The sequence below is a fragment of the Rhamphochromis longiceps genome, linkage group LG12 (genome assembly GCF_057381845.1).
Source record: "Rhamphochromis longiceps isolate RC_006_pf linkage group LG12, R_longiceps_female_GT1.1, whole genome shotgun sequence".
Lineage (NCBI taxonomy): Eukaryota > Metazoa > Chordata > Actinopteri > Cichliformes > Cichlidae > Rhamphochromis > Rhamphochromis longiceps.
Window position 1 is genome coordinate 34,220,744 of NC_140568.1, and position 17,341 is coordinate 34,238,084.

A 17,341-nucleotide genomic window follows, 5' to 3' on the forward strand; every position below is an offset into this window, starting at 1 on the left:
TTTTGACAAGAAATCAAATCAAAGCTTCAAGCCAAAGATAACACCCAGGCCTTTTGGATTAGATTTTAAAGACAAGGTGAGATGCTCATGTTTTGGCTCAATGTGGACTTAAAGAGCAGACTCAAACAACAATCAGCAGTTTTAAAAGGTTTATTGAGAGACTTGTATCCTTGTCTTTGTGACCAATTGGTGAGTGGTGGAAGAGGCTGGATACTTCACAGGGCAGCACTGAAAACTCTGCCAGAGAAAAGAGAGGATGTTAGCAACTGCCGTGGTGAGTTTGACAGAACATTGCTGATGAAGAATGCAGAACACAATATGTGGTTCCACTGGCTTACTCGTTTGTTTCCGGAACAGGGTTGGTAGGTTTGTAGCTTAAAGCCATTCGCTGGAACGTTCAAGACAATTCAGCTACACAGCAGAAAGCATTAAGCACCGAGTAGGCAAAGTTCTTTGTGTTACTCATATATGAGGGAGAGAACCACGACAAACCACGACAAAGATAAAGAATACCTTGTCTATGTGTGTGTGTGTGTGTGTGTGTGTGTGTGTGTGTGTGTGTGTGTGTGTGTGTGTGTGTGTGTGTGTGAGACCCCATAAATGACTTCTCTAAACTGCTGGAAGTCCAGCAGTTCATCTAAACAAAAGGCACTTAGCCTAAAACAGACATAGATATGTTTATCCTACCACAAAACAATAAGAGAAGGTACGACCTCTCCCATGCTCCCAGGATGTGGGTGTGAATGCCAGAGCACTCTGGAATGCACACAAAGTCTTTGCAGACTATTAAGGATCAAACCTCTACCAACATGACATTGATTATAACACTCTAAGCATATATGAGTAGATATTTCTAAGCATAAATGACAATCAACAATACAAACCTAACACTGTACAAGAAGGTACTCAGCTGGCAGGTGGGACTTCATTACTGAAGAGAGAGTGCAGGGGTCATGTGATGGCAGCGGGGTGAACGCACTGTTTTTTCGGAGCTCCGTGCCACTCAGCCTTAATTCCTTTATACTCCATGTTTTATAAGGCGTCCTGTTTCTGTTCTGGTATGTACATTGCGGGCTATGTCCCTGAAAGACTTTTGGCCACAGTCTTTTGACAATGTGGGTAAGCAGCGACCAAACAGAGAAAGAAAAGACACTCCGTCTGAACCGGGCGAAGCCCCTCAAGATGGCACCTGCTCTGACTCCAACCCTACTGTCGAATTGGACCCAGCCTTCGCCAATGCCTTTAACTTGATGATGGCTAATGTTGTTAAAGTAACTGACAAGAAACTTAGTCCTCTGACCAAGGCTGTTTCTAAGCTCGTGGTTGAACTCTAGTCGGCACACAAAGGGTGGGACGAAGCGGAAGCTAGGGTGCTAGCTGTGGAGAACGCTGATACTGCTCAGGAGCGCCGGATTACCAAGCTGGAAAATCAAGTCAACGCTCTCATGGAAAGATTGGATGCAGTGCAAAATTACAGCAGACAACTGAACGTCCGGCTTCTTGGCCTACCGGAGGACACTGAATCTGCGTTCTCAGGATGACCACCAAGGCTGGGCGCATAAAGTTGGAGAGGGCTCATCGTGTACTCGCTCCGAAACCAGACCCTAACAAGCGTCCCCGCACGCTGCTCATTCATTTTCACTCTTTCAGAGATAAACAGAGAGTCATGGAAGCGGTGCACCGACTCAGCTCTGAAGATGGGGGTCTTAGGCTTAACGGCTCAATGGTGTCAATTGACAATGACTTCTCCACGGCGGTGCTGAAGAAGCCAAAGGCCTATGATGCAGTGAAGCTGCTTTTACGGGAGCGGGGTATACAGTACACCATGTTCTTTCCGGCGACAGTCCAGGTGACACACAATGGCTCGAGGAGGAGATTCTCCACACCTGGACAGGTGCAGGATTTCCTGGCTTCCCTATCTGATTGAATCCCCTGCCGCTTGCTTCTTCTTACACTTACTGCATCATTGACTGGGATCAGATGCAATCCAAATGTCCCCTGTTTAATTTGTTATATGTTAAAGAGATCAGTGTCAAAAAACTCTCCAACAATCCTATTACTCTATGCTCTGTCAAGGCCTGGATGTCTATCCGTGCTTTGGAGGGCTGGGTCCATCTGATATCCTAGCTGGCTCCTGTTATGATTGGCCCTTACTTCTTGCCTGGATGTCTGGACCAGGTTTTTTTGGTCTGGTCTAATTTGGGGCTGGTTAACTTGGGTGATCTGTTTAGAGGTCGGACCCTTCTTTCCTTTCAGCAGCTTCAGCAATGTTTTGGCCTTCACAATGTGGAATTCTTTAGATACCTGCAAATGAGGCATGTTATAATTAATGACACCACCCTAATGTTGGACTACTAGGTCTGCAGTGGAGGATGCTTTGTCCTCACTGCAATCACTTTCCTTGGCTGGAAATAGGAGAAACAGACTGAAGCATTTTGTGGTTGGGCTCCAAGCAAAGAACTAGGATGGAGATGGATACATGGTTAAATCACAAAAGGCAAAAACTAGCAGGTAGCAAGGACGGCCTGATTGCCACCATAATGACAAGGACAATCTAGCGGAGAACCGTTGCAAAAACAGGAGCTTGATTACAAAAATGGAACAGGTGTGAAAAGAAAAAGAAAGACTTTACCCAGAGGCAAGCTGGCAAGATAGACCCAGCCCAGCAACTCCACCTGTGGTGTAAAGAGAAAGGGCTCAAGAAGGAGAGACAGAAAAAAAGGAAAAAGAATACCCTGCCAGGACCATAACTGAGATTACATACATTTCTGGTAAATTGGCTTTAAGATTTGGAGGAATCATAGATGACCAAAGAAATTATTTTTCCATTGTTTGACTTGAGGAAGTGATAAGTCATCTAACCTTTAGTATTTAAGACATTACAGCAGAAGCTGTAGGGAATCCTGAGATTTTAGCAGAAGATATAGCTGTAAATCATCAGCGTAGAAATGGAAGGTGTTATATCTCCTACTAATATTACCAAGTGGAACCAGATAACTCTGAGGGATCCTGCAAAAAACAGGGGCAGGGTATGAGAAAAACTGAGCAACAGACACACAGAAAGTCTTATCCTTGAGATAAGAACTGAGGCAGCGAATAGCTTTGCCCTTAATACCAAAGCAGAGTTCAAGGCAAGCCAAAGGAATCAAAAAGCATGGACTCATCTGAAACATCAGAACTGTACTGGAATCTAACAAAGTGTGAATAAGGTTAAAGCTAATTTGATTAAATTCTATTCTGTTTTGCTGTTTCTGTATTACAGAAGATACTTCCATTAATGCACAGACCAACACACTGAATAACACTCCCAAAACAAGAAATGAGGGTTACAGATGTATTTATTAGTAGCAGTAGTAGTATTGTTGTTGTTGTTGTATTATAGCTCGTTATATAATTTATTTTTATTTATGTGTGTAGGATATTAATATGATATATGCCACTGTCTCAGCTGAACTCTGGACACGCACACACATACATATACACTGATATGCACACACTCACTCCCCCCTCCCTTTCCAAACGCCTTCGACGCTTATTCCCTTCCGATGCTGCACCCTTTACCCACCCCTGTTGCTTGTCATGTGTTTCTTTGGTGTATTAAGAGTTTTTTTCATGTGCTATGTGCAGAGGTGTTTTTTTCTGTTCTCAAACTGATCTCCCTGTTGGAGCTCAGTCTGGGGGGAGTTATTTTTTTCTCCTTATCTTTCCTCATGTGGTGCATTTTCCATTGTTATACCTCTCTGACCTGTCTTCCCGATGTGATGTTTTGTGTAATGTATGTATGGTCGGAGGGTAAGATGGCGCCGCCATTGCGTGCAATAGGTCGGCAGCCTTATGAAATTTCCCCTTGTGGGACTAATAAATGTATATCAACTCAATTATAGATGTTTTAGTATACATTATTAGTACAGTAGTACAGTATACAGTATACTACAATCCTTCAGAGATTCAATATCTGAATAAATACCTTCATATGAAAGACAAAGCATTCAATCTAATAACTCAACATATTGAAACACAAACATATATTGCTTCTGCAGATAAAGCTTGGCAGATTTTAGTAGCATGATTCTATAAACACTATCTTTAATTCAGTGTTTTTTGTTGAGCTAGTTTGATGTTTAGATATCAGATGATGTATGCTGTGAACAAACATCAGTGCAAGTTTGAATAATTCAGATTTCCCCTATGGTGTTTCCTTATAGATATTCAAAAGCATGTGAAAATAAAAAAACAAAAAGTGCAGTGCAGCGTCCAGTTGTATCACATTGCAAAAAAAAAAAAAGAAAGAAAGAAAAAAAAAAGACTTTTTCTGTGAACACAGTTTTTCCATGTTTTTCATGGTTGCAGTCCCTGACATCTTATTTGTGCCTTCTGGTGTTGGTAAAGATGAAAAATAAAGAGAGGCAAGGAAAAGGCTTCACATTATTACTATGTGCAGTATCAGACTCCGCTGTAATAATTCTATCCCGAATGTTTCTTTGAAGAAAAATTGAAGCCTTGACAAAACTCTAATGAGAATCTGAATCATAACTGAATCATTTAATTGAAACATACATGAACAAACTCATGAAATGATCTTAAAGTCCACACCTCCATAAAAGAGATGACTTGTGCAGGTTTTGTGAGACTTCCACACAAGGTTGCCAGATATGCAGAGTGGAGAAAGAAGGCTGTATCTTTATTTAGCCGGGCCATTATGGAAAGGTCACAAAGTTCATTTTGAAACACAGATACATACCCGTACACATGCACACACACGTTTCAGCAACCCAAACCCGCGCACACACATCATACCAAAGGAGAAACAAAGGCAAGCCTAAAATAGAGAAACAGATGACTAACACTTAACTGTACACACAGATACTGGACGCACACACACACACACACACACACACACACACACACACACACACACACACACACACACAGTAAAAAAAACAAGTTTCCAGATATATTCAAACTGATCGATTTTCTTGGACGGTCTGTCATTTTTAGCTGTGCTCTGCTGTATAATTATTGATCCGCAGTAATCAGTGGAATATCAATCTTGCCTTGAACTTTCCACTTAGGTATTTTCAGAATGGCCTGGCCATGCGCTTTATGAGTTTGCGGTTGATTAAAAGAACAACAGAAGAGAAAGAAAGTTTAGAAGTTAACAGGCAGGATATTTGTTGACACAGCATGGATCCACATGTGTGTCTGTGTGTGTCATTTTTGGCACAGGAAGGAGGACAGGATGTTCTGTTTGGATGTGAAAGTGTCATGTCCTTTCTAATCTATATACAGTAGTACAGTAGCCTGAGGAGTGTACATTATACTTCCATTGAAAACATGTGGAAATAATTAGGACAGCTTGGTGGAGTTGAGTTGTTTACGGCTTCTACATAGTTTAGCGTCATGTTGCATCATCTTTTGCTGGTGCCTGTAGTGTGGGGCTCAGTGTTCAAGTACAATTTAGCATTCTGGCTCACTTCATAAGAATGTTTTATGAGGTGTAGTAAATGAATCTTCATTATTTCAACATAAAAAAATGAGTAAATAAATCTTTCTATGCTTTATGGTGCAATTTGTTCTTTCTTAAAGAAATAGTTCACTTTCTCAGTGTCACCACTTTGTCATTCAGTGAGATGATTGCGGCCCTCAGATGAGGCTTAGTTTGTCATTAGGGATGGGACCAGGAACAGAGAAACAACTACAATGGTTCTGTCTCAGGTTCAACTGCACTGACCATTAATTAAGATTTTACATCTTGGGTTTGTTTTTCTTTTTTTAAATGATTGTTAAGAGCTGGTCTCTTTCACCAAGGTTCGGTTACTTCCTCAATCAGCGACTGTCCATGAAGCCCAGATAAAGTACCTAATTGTTGCACACAAGCAATAGTGTGAAATGAGAGGTATCAGCACACATATTTTGTCACCACTGGACCGAGCCAGGCTAGCTGTGTTTTTAGTCTTGCATTCTTTCCAGAGACCAGGGAGTAACTCCTGCGGTTACAGACAGAGCTGCAGTATGGTGAAGGCCATGGGAAAATGACCCTTAAGCACTCTTAATCTGTGACCTCATTAAACACTTTCCTGATGAATTCATCCTTTCGATCACGTTTCGAGTCTTACTGCATACAGCATGGTGTTTATTTTGAAAATTATTGTTCCCAGAAGGGTAAAAATGGAGGTTCGAGTAGAGCATGTGTGTCTGCTTGTGACTGACATGTCACTACCAATTCCAATGTCTTTTAGTTTCCCAGCAAACTCAACCCTCACTCATATCCAGATGGCAACGCTCAGAACTGACATCACAAACCAAATGGTGACGTTATGTTGCTTTCTCCATCTTTTGTATACAGTCATACTTTTATATACATCCTGGTACATATGTACAAAGAAACAGCCACAGATTTTAGCAAGTTTATGGAAAAGAAAGAACTTCAAAAAATAATTTTGGGAGCACTAATTAAAATGTTTTATCTTGTTTTTACAGACAGAGGAGCCATTGAGAGGAATACTCCAACAGGGAATGTGTCTTCAAGCATTTAGGGAATGTTTTCAGGGAATCAGTCTGAAGAATTTCCAGATGTTGGTTATATTTCAGAACTGGAAGACATGGAGCTCTTACTGATAACTGTCCTTGGTAAGATTTTAAGGATCACCACACACTGAAGAGAAGCTGGGAGACAGGACCTCTGATCCTTAACTATATATCAGTAATGAGATGATGCGCGAAAAATATTGCAGCTGAAGCCAAGAGGCCATGTCAAGCAGGGGTTAAAGTGGACTAATGTCCTTATTTAATTTAGAATTGTTAAATAAGACATTGAATCCACAAATTATGTTTTTGCTGAATTATATTTTTGTGAAATATCTTGCAAAATAAATTGAAATATATTAATTTTGTGTTATTCAAATATTGCCTAAAAAACAAACAAACAGGCAGTTTAGTATTTTGATAAAGTCTACAGTTAGGCATGATGTTGGACTGGTTACAGCTAACTGATTACTTGGTTATAGGTTACGGGTAACAAACAACCATTTAATCACCTTTATATTAGAGGTGATTATGCTGATTAGAGTCACTCACTGAATTCTACCTTTTATACTAGCTTTATAGTATCCAGGGGTTGGAAATGAGTCCTATATCTTGTTGAATTCAATTGGCTAAATCTGTCACGGGGTTTGAAACGGACCCAGGCGCAGACCAGAAATCCTTGGCAAAGGAGACAGTGCGTTTATTCACAGTATACACACACACACACAGAAAAAGACCAGTTAGAAACAATCACAAAACTCGCAGATTCCGATTTGCAGATTTCAGAGAGACTGACGCTAATGGCTCAACGGTCCAGCGAAGAATGACACAGGTCCGTCATCATAAATAGTGTTTCAATCCGCTGGGATCAACTGCAGGTGTGACGGTGAGCACAGGTGCATGGGCCAAGGGCGGGAGCCTGTAATGAACACCACCCCGGCAGAGGAGAGATGCACGGGGACCATGACAAAATCCACAAAGAGCAGTGAATATCGTAGAAGTACCACAAGTCAACTGATCACAGTCTGTACACAAAGAAAAATCTACTGAGCTCACAAAACAAATCATCATGTGAGTTATTTCTGGGTAATCCTTTTCCTTACCCTGCACCGCTGCCCCTTATCTTAGTGTTCCCCCACCTGCTCAATCCTATTTTAACCCATGGGTCTAAGGAACCATTTCATGATGCAGGTGAACAAAGGGAGAGCATGAAAGCGATACTATGCCCTCTTCAAAAGCCAGAAAACCTTCACATCCCCAACCCTACGATTTATATCAACCATCAGGTCAGCTAATAGCTAGTTCTTTGATATTTTTGCATAGTTATGAGAATGAAACTGAGCTTTTTTTCTAACTCTCTGCACAAAAGAAAATAAGCATGTTTCTAAGAGTGTCAAATCATTAATTTAAAGACAAAGTAACTGGGTTATATCATTAATTCTGCTTGTCTTTAATTAATTATTTGCCCCACTACGAAATAAATTCATGAATTCATCGGGGGGGCGGGGGGTGCAATTGTGTTGCACATAATTATACAGAAAGCGAAATTTATCCATAACACCATTTTTTAAATGAGGCTGCTGACCTTAGGTTCCTGGCATCATCCCAGTTTCTTCCCTCTGCTTTGAAGCCCAATACGGAGGCTGATTTCAGTGGTTGGCCTTTCATCATTAGTGTGGTTTAAAAGCTCCATGTGACTAACAGGAGGAGAGTATCCAGCATAGCAAAGAGAAAGGGGCATTTATTTCTTATCACAAACTCAACATTCAATCCTTGTTTAGGTCTTTGTATCAGTACTCTCTTTTGGTTTCAGAGGTTTTGTATGCGTTTTTTTAGCAATATGTTTTAGTCCACTTCTGAAAACCAAGAATGAGGCCAGCAGACAAAGACAGTAAGAACTCTGTGCTCTGTTAATACAGCATACTTCTTTGCTTAGCTGCTTCTTTGATGATATTCAGAGGTCCCATTACTCGTTAAGCTCTCAAATTGTGCATACACCATCTATTTTTGTGTGGGCAGTTTCATGCTCACAGCACTGAATATTATGTTGTCAGACTTCCTAATTACTATACATAAAAGGTTAGGGCATGTAGAGAAGGTAAAGTAGCTGCACTGTTTAGGCATCAGTAGCATCATATTATCGCATATATATATATATATATATATATATATATATATATATATATATATATACACACACTAGGGGTGCAACAATACACAAAATTCACGGTTCGGTTCGATACTTTGGTGTCACGGTTTGATATTTTTTCGATACAAAAAAAAAAGTTCATGCCTTTTTAATTTGTCATTTATTAAATTTTCACGGCACATTCCGCACCACATCTCTGTGCGTTCATCATTTGTTTGAAGCCTGCTCACCTCCTGCAACTACTTTTCCGAGAATACGTGCTTCTTTTGTGGTTCGGACTCCTTCTGACATTTCTTTGGAGGTGGAGGAACATCACAGTAATTGCTTAAAGGAGCTTGCTTCTTCGACATCTTTAAGAGTTCTAAACAAATGTCTGTCCTCCTTCTGAAAATCTTATGTATGCAAACACGCGTTGCAACTTCTTATCTTGTGCCCGTTTTTTATTTTGACAGCGAATGCGCACCTGCGGACCACTTATGTGCAGCCCTGGTTATTTCGCTTGTCATATTGCAGCCACAGAAATTCTTTTGTCCATGAAACCATAAAGCTGCACTTTCTTTTTGCCTTATAGTCTGATTTGTAATAACTTTTCCGTTTTGTGGTAAGCTTTTCTTTGGCTGTCACTTCTTCACCCTGACCTGTCTTATTTGGCTCAGCAGAACTAAAATATTGTGGCGAGCTCAGACAAAGAGGAGACGGAGGTGTCGTTTGGTCTTGCTTCCCGTGAGCTAGCCAGGGAGCACAGCCGTTTATTGACATCTGCAGAAGAACACTGCCGCTAGCTAACTGCTCAGCGCAGCAACAGCACAGCAACAACAACAACAACAACAACACCACACAGGGCGCCCTCTGACCCCGGAAGGACACGCCGTCGCAGCGAGAGGGCGTCACCCGTCACTATGGCAACATAAACAAAACATAACTGTACAAACAGAACCCCGAACAGCCCTGACCTGCTACAATATATATCCTGCTGCTTTTACACACGCACTCACATAACGCTCAGCGATTCTCTGCGCGATCAACCTCTCACATGTTTAAGCTTGCTGCGGGAGATTTCACTTGTCATGTTTGCATACTAGTAAGCTAACGATTGATAAGACTATGTCAGAGGAATTGGTGCGCAAATTATCATCACTCACCAATCAGTGCTGTCGCTCTCTATACACAGTTCGCACGATTGCAAAGTGAAAGCAAAAAAACAAGCGCAAATTCAAACGCGATTTCAATATGTCACATATAGGCAGTGGCTCATCGATGCCAATGACATAATTACCCAGCTACATTTCCGAAAGAATGCAAAAGCATTGACATATATTTTTCCTTCCTACGATAGCCCGACGGGCAGGGCAGAGATAGATTTTGGTAGCCCGACTGGAAAAAATCGCTAGCTCCAGGACATCAGGCAGGCGATTTTGCGATCCCTGTATCTGATTGAGGAATCATTCATCTTTGGAAAAGAGAGTTTATTACAGAGAAATGGCTCTTTTCAAAATAAAAGCTATACTATCCGCTTCTTCTGGGCTTTATTCTCAGCAGCATATTAAACATATCAGGTCCCCATAAGGAGAATCATGTGCTAACGGCTGTCTAAATGACTCGGGTAAAGTTTGTAGCATGCGTGCTTGTTGTTTTTGTCTGCTTCTACTTGTCTTTGCACTAGGATGATGTCGGTGTAAATGTGCAGTCATATTTGTTGTGTTCCCACTAGTGCTGTCAGCGTAAATCTCGTTGAAATGAGGTTAACGCCACAACACGGCAAATCTCCGTTAATGAGCTACTGCGGCCAACACGTTAACGAGCTAACTGCGCTAACACACTAGCTCCCACCCATGTAATTGAGCATTGCGTGGCACATCCAACATACTGTTTTACGTTTAATTTGCCATGTTGCAAGGAGAGCTTAACTTCTGTCTTGCTAGCTTGCCCTGCGCTCGGTGAATCTGCGTTCGACTACTCCGCCTAGGCTGCACTGTCGAGCGCAGATCCACTGAGCGCTCAAAACAGACAGCATCGTCAGAAGGAAAGTTGATCAAATAAATTAAAATTTTATTTTGTATTGTTCGATACATATGCGTACCGAACCGAAAGCACTGTATGAATGGTTCAATATCGATACGAGTATCGTTGCACCCCTAATACATACACACGCCAATGGAGCTGTTTAAGAACAGGTGATACGAGCAGCTGTATTTTGAACCAACTGCAGTTTATGGAGGGATTTATGAGGTAAACCATAGAGAAGAGAATTACAGTTCTGTTACTGTTCCAGGAAGATAACACGCTGGATGTTAAAATACGCATGCAATGTTCCCATGCCAGTCATTTGATAATGCTGAATAAACAAAAAAGCCGATCTGCAAAGCACTGAGCTGATTTTTCCGGTAGCTAAAAGTGTCTACTTTAATAGATTTAGCATTACTGTATATTTGTACTGTCCTTATGCATGTGTTAAGTGCAAATTGTTTTGGATATTGTCACTTTTCTTAGATGTTTGATTTCCACAATATAAAATAAAAAATATGTTCAGTTTTCCGTTAGAAGCCTGGTTTTCAAATTCACCTCATGAAAGTGGGAAAAGCTAGTTTGGGATTAGTCTGGAGTTCAGTCCTAATCCCAAAAGCAACCTAAACAAGAAACTTGAAGTCTGCATTGTACCTGAGAGTGAAGAGAGGTGTGGTAACATTTCGAGATGAAAAAACTTTCTATTTACAGAGATTTAGAATTTCTCAATCAGCCCAGGGAGCCGTCGTGTCATTTTTAGAGCTAAAGCAACCAAGCATTCCAATGTTTTATGGAAAATTCATGTCAGACACACATTATTCATCCAAGAGGCACATCTTTATGCTCTGTGAAAAGCCCTAAAGTTTAAGCACTGCAAAGGCAGAGCTGGTACCACTTGGCATGATCTTATAAAAGGAACAATTACTGATATTCAGTGACTAATTCATCCTCTTCAGGGTCTGAATGACATTTTTTAACCACCAGATGGTCTTTACAGTAACTTTCTTTTGGGGGCCGGACCAAGCCAGCAACACCACCAGCCTTTTCATAGTTATTTCATATAGTGAGTAACAGTGTTATTAGAGATTGCTTGAAACCCAGCTTGTGGTGGAACAGAATAATTGATTTTCTGGGTACTGTGTGAGAACTTTCACTGTGCAACTGTGCAAAAAAAGTTAAGTATACTCATATAAACATTTAAAAAATCGGAATTTCTAATATTTTTTTGAAACTCATGCTTTTAGAAATATATTTAAAGAGCAACTTAACATTCAGCTGGGGGCCCAAGTAAAAATGAAAAAGTAAACCATTCCTATTTACACTTCTCTATCATTTGAGGACAATAACACCAGACTGCATAGCTGAAAGTTTTAGAGATGCAAAACCCAAACCAAATACTCAACTTGGCACTTTAATTCAAAAGCGTGCATGTGTGTGCTCATGCTTTAATGTACAATCCCCTTGAAGACATTTCCCACTCTTATTCCAGGGTGGGAGGGGTGGATGGAGATTTTGCAGTGAATGATTGTTAGAGGCAGATCTCCCCCTGTGGATGTCACTGTGTGCCAAATCACAAAAGCAATTGACTGTGTGATCAGAGACTGGAGGGGACCTGGGAGAAAAGAGGGTAATTTGATTGGCATGGGTGTTATTGATTGAAAGCAGCGAAATTCCCTAAATTGCTTATGAAGGATGGTGACCAGTGAGTGTTGGAATGAACGATAATGAATCACGACACCAACCTAACATAAATTGGCATCCGCTGGTGATTAAAATCTGGTCACTATGAGCATCTCCTACACCCACAATCTACCTTTGCCTGTTTGTGCCTGCTATAGTCACATGTGGACAGACACACGTCACAGTCACATTAAAAATGTTCAATCTTTTTTTTTTTTTGTGGCTAAAAGAAACTGTGCGACTTCTCTTCCAGAAGTAGCAGCTCACAGTGAGCCTTAGGCTGCAAGCAGTGATCAAAATCAGCTGAGCTTTGGTGAATACAAAGCGCACAATTGAGTTCTTGACATAGCTAGAGATAACTGCGAGTCGTATAATGTGTCATCAAGGTAAATTTGGCCACACATGTGAGTCTTGTATGAGTTATGGAGACACAATTGTGCAGACATAATTATCACAGCTATATCCTGAGATGTCTCGGAACTTCCCCTCACAATCCAGTCTGGCTATAGTACAAGTCTGCCTTCTGAATAGGATCCATATGTGGGTGGATGCCTAATCATCTCAATATTCTGCTGGCTGAAAGTACACTAAATACTTCATTGACACCACATTTAGGATGCAGATGAACACCCACACCCGGCAGATATACATTAAAAATATTCAAAGCAGTTATGGTGAGTCACAGTCAGTTGGTGAAGTGCCTCTAATGTGGAGATAGTTGAGAGACGCAACACTTGGCTTGAAAAATGTGTGAGATTTATACACCTGTGATAAATTCGTTATTGGGACTATAATCACCCAAAAGCATATGGTTGTTTTTTAACTACTGTGCTAAAGACAGTCTCAATAATAGCGGTAACTTTTCAATACTGCTACTTCCATAAATTTAAGACAAGAAGAAGGAAATAGTGGGGGGAAAAGGAGAAAGGCAGGTGGAGGTCACTGGCATATATGTTTATACACCATAAAATAAAGTATTACTCCAAATGCTGTAAGATCTGAATACTGAATTGTAGCAATAAAATTAAATAAAAAATAAAAATCAAATTAAAAAAAATAAAATGAGGAAGAAGAAAGAAGAATGTTGCACAGAGTTCAGGAAGGAGTTGAGACAAGCTCTGAGTGGTAGGGAACAGAAATACAGCTGAAGTGGTGAGGGGAAAATGCCAAGAAGGTATTTGGTGTATCCTATAGACAGAGTAAAGAAGACAAGAAGAGTTGGTGGTGTAATGAGGAAGTACAGGAAATTATTCGAAGGAAGAGGTTGGCAAAGAAAAAGTGGGATAGACAGGTAGATAAAGAGAGGAGTAAAAGTCGCAAAGGCAAAGTAAAAGGTGATGCTGGACACTGAGGGAAAGGAAAATATTTATTTAAACTGGCTTCTAGGAGAAACTGGGCTTGAATATTACGTGCAGCAGTTTGGGGTGGTTAAGGACACAGATGGAAATGTACTAATGAGTGAAGTGAATGTGCTGAGAAGAAGTACTTTGAGGAGCTGATGAATGAAGAAAATGAAAGAGAGGGAGAGCAAGAGAGAGGAGGTACAGGGGTCAGATGGAGGAAAATCATTGAATCGGCAAGTGCAGACAATTAATAAGAAGGAAGTGAGGGCAGCTATGAAAATGACAGATACAAGAAAGGGGGTTGGTCCAATGACCTAATGTGGAGGTAATGGAGATGTCTAGGAGAGGGGGCAGTGGAGTTTTTGACCAGATTGTTTAACACAGAGAGTGGGAGGAGGCCTGAGGAAAGGAGAAAAAGTACTGCAGCCTTTTTCAATTACTAGGGTGATTTGCAGAACTGTGGTAACTATTGAGGAAGAAAGCCGATGAACCATGCATTGGGTTTATATGGGAAAGAGTTGCTGAAGCAGCGAGGAGTATGGCTCCATGCCAATAAAGAGCACTACAGATGTGATGTTTTCTTTGAGAGTGTTTATGGAGAAGCATAGAGAAGGTCAGAAGGAGTTGCACTATGTGTTTGTGGATCTAGAGAAAGCATATAATAGAGCACCAAGAGAGGAACTGTGGTACTGGATGAGGAAGTCAGTAGTGGTGGAGCAGTATGTGGGTGGTGAAGGACATGATGAGGACAGCAAAATAGTGGTGAAGTGCGCGGTAGGAGTCACTTCAAAGTGGTGCTGGGATTACATCAGAGAGCAGCTCTGAGGCCCTTCTTGTTTGTAGTGGTGATGGACAGGCTGACAGATGAGGTACTGAGAGTGGGGAGCAGGTGGAAGAGAGTCTAGAGACGTGGAGGTGTCCACTGGAGAGAAGAGGGATGAAAGTAAGTAGAAGCAAGACAGAATACATGTGTGTGAATGAGAGGGAGACAGGTGTAACAGTAAAACCTCAGGGAGCAGAGTTAGTGAAGGTAGATGAGTATAAATATGTATCATGTATCATATCATCCAAAGCAATGGGCAGTGAAGACAAGCGAGAGGTGAAGAAGAGAGTACAGGTAGGGTGGAGTGGGTGGAGGCAAGTTTCAGGAGTGATTTATCACAGAAGAATAGCAGCAAGAGTGAAAGGGGACATTTACAAGAAGGCAGTAAGACCTGGTATGTGTGTGGTTTGGAGACGGTGGCGCTGACTAAAAGGCAGGTGGCAGAGCTAAAGATGTTTAGACTTAAATTGGTAGTGACGAGAATGGATTATAAATGAGTATATCAGAGGGATAACTAAGGTCAAGGAATTTGGAGATAGTTGAGATGGTTTGACATGGAGGAAAAGTGAGAAAGGATTGGAGAAAGCTGCCAGAAAGGAGGAAAAGAGGAAGACCTCAGAGAAAACTCATAGATGTAGTGAAGGAGGACATGCAGAGGGTTAGGGTGCTGGTGATAGAGAGAGACGATAGAGCAGATGATTCACTGTGACTATGCTTGATGGAGCATTGACAAAAAAAAAAGTAACTTTCATCCTGTCACAGCTGTGATTGGCTCCAGTCCTCCTGCAACCCTGAACTGGATAAATGGGAGAAAAAATGGATGGATGCAAAATAAAATGAATAAATGTTGGCCTTATTTGACGATATCATAGAATATTTAATAATTAATTTATGCTTAAAACATTTTTGTTAAACCAATTTTCCTGACCTACACTAACCTCACCTGTACTGTATACACAGGTAAGAAAGGAGAGTCACAGAAAAACCATACATTTCTGAGTAATCCAAAGAGGGGATCCGGAGGCAGGTTGGGTCTACTGGTGTTTTTCAAGAGAAGGGTGACTAGAAATCAATACAGAGTTGTTCTGAGTGATCGTCTTTATGCCATGATCAAACATTTCTGTCCTGATCTGTCTTTGCTTCCAGGAAGACAAATGTCTCCATCCACAATAAGGGCTCAGTAAATGTAATGTAAAACTGATGTGAATCACATGACATGCACTTCACAGTGATCAAAAACAAGAAATGCTTCTCTGGGAATCTGTGCTATGAAGACTTAAAGCAGTTGTAAAGTCAAAAATGGCGACGACCTGTTGCTCACAAAGTACTGTATGCCTAATAAAGTGGCAGTTTAGCATTGTTACGGCCCTGGGCCTTGGAGAGAGTGAGACTACCCTTTTGTGCTTATGCAAATCTAAGTGTGCCAGGACTCGTAGATGACTGGCTGCTGGGAGTCCTGTGCCAGCCTTCTTTTATGCAGATCACAGCATGCCAGACCTCGTGGACGATTGGCTGCCTGGAGATCCCATGACCACTCCATGACCAATTGACTGGCTGATTGTCTGCACCTGGGAGTATAAAAGGTTGAAGAGCCTTCACACTATGGTGAACTGCTGCTCTGAAGTGAACATGCAGTGTCTTCCTTGGCTGCGGTGCATGTGAAGCTTGTTTGTTAAACCTGTTTGCTGTGTTGCTCTTTGTTTAACCCTTAGCTTTTACTCTTGCCTGTTCTTTTCATTGTGTATTAATTGTTTCCCCGGTGGTCTGTTGAACAGCCCCGTCGGTTTTCAGTTTAATGTTTGTAATAAAACCCCTTATTAACTCAGATTTCGTGAGAGGGCTTGTGTATGTTTCTCCCCTCCTGTCGCCTAGCAGAGGGGGTCGTAACAAGCATATATTATAATGGATCAAATGGCTCTTTAATGTGAAAGGCCTCAGTTGTAGTGATAAATCTAAGGGAGAATTACAAACCAACACTGCGTTGTACCTCCTGTCCTTGGAGCTTTTCCCCTGTTTTAACTCAGAGTTTTGTTTTTCTTGTCTCTTTACACCAACTTTGTTTCTAGTAGCAGCGAGCAGGTGGTTTAAACAAAGCTCTGGATCTGTTTTACACAGCTTGCACTGCGCTAATAAACAGAATGACAAAGTACAATGATGAGTGAGTATTGAGCTTTATTCATCAAACAACAAGAGAGGACGGCTCCAAATAAATGCTAATGTTGCTGTGCATCTGTTAGATGAATAAACTTACATTTCACCTAACTACATAGATAACAGAAGATAACAGTGTGCCATATGTTATTCTGCTGCCCTCAAGAGAACATAAAATTAATTAAGGCTGCTTAAAGAAGGAACCAAACAACAAACTTTAAGCAGGAAAAAAAGGAAAGTCATCCCACATATTGTGATTTATTATGCTCTGATGCATCCATTCGGCTGGCGTTTCTTTAATTATGTTTGTGAGGGCTATGGTATGTTGTGTACTGTCCCGTTGAGGCTTTTAAGATGGAGAAGGAAAGGAAACACCTGTGCCTCATCTGAAAGACTCTTCAGGAGAAGCTCCTATCCAGCATGTTTTCTTTCATTACCAGCATTGGATTTTTATGTCACATATGAAATAGGCATGACTTTGGACCTTTGGGGCTCACTCCAGGTGATTTCACTGATTTACATGGCTTCACCTGGAGAGGTGAACTAATCAGTGAAATTACCTTGGAAGAATAGCAAATCCATCAGTCCTGCATCAATACTTCTGTGCCTAGATACAATGGAGAAAAATTTCCCCCCAGATGTCTAGAAAATAAGTATTTCCTCAAA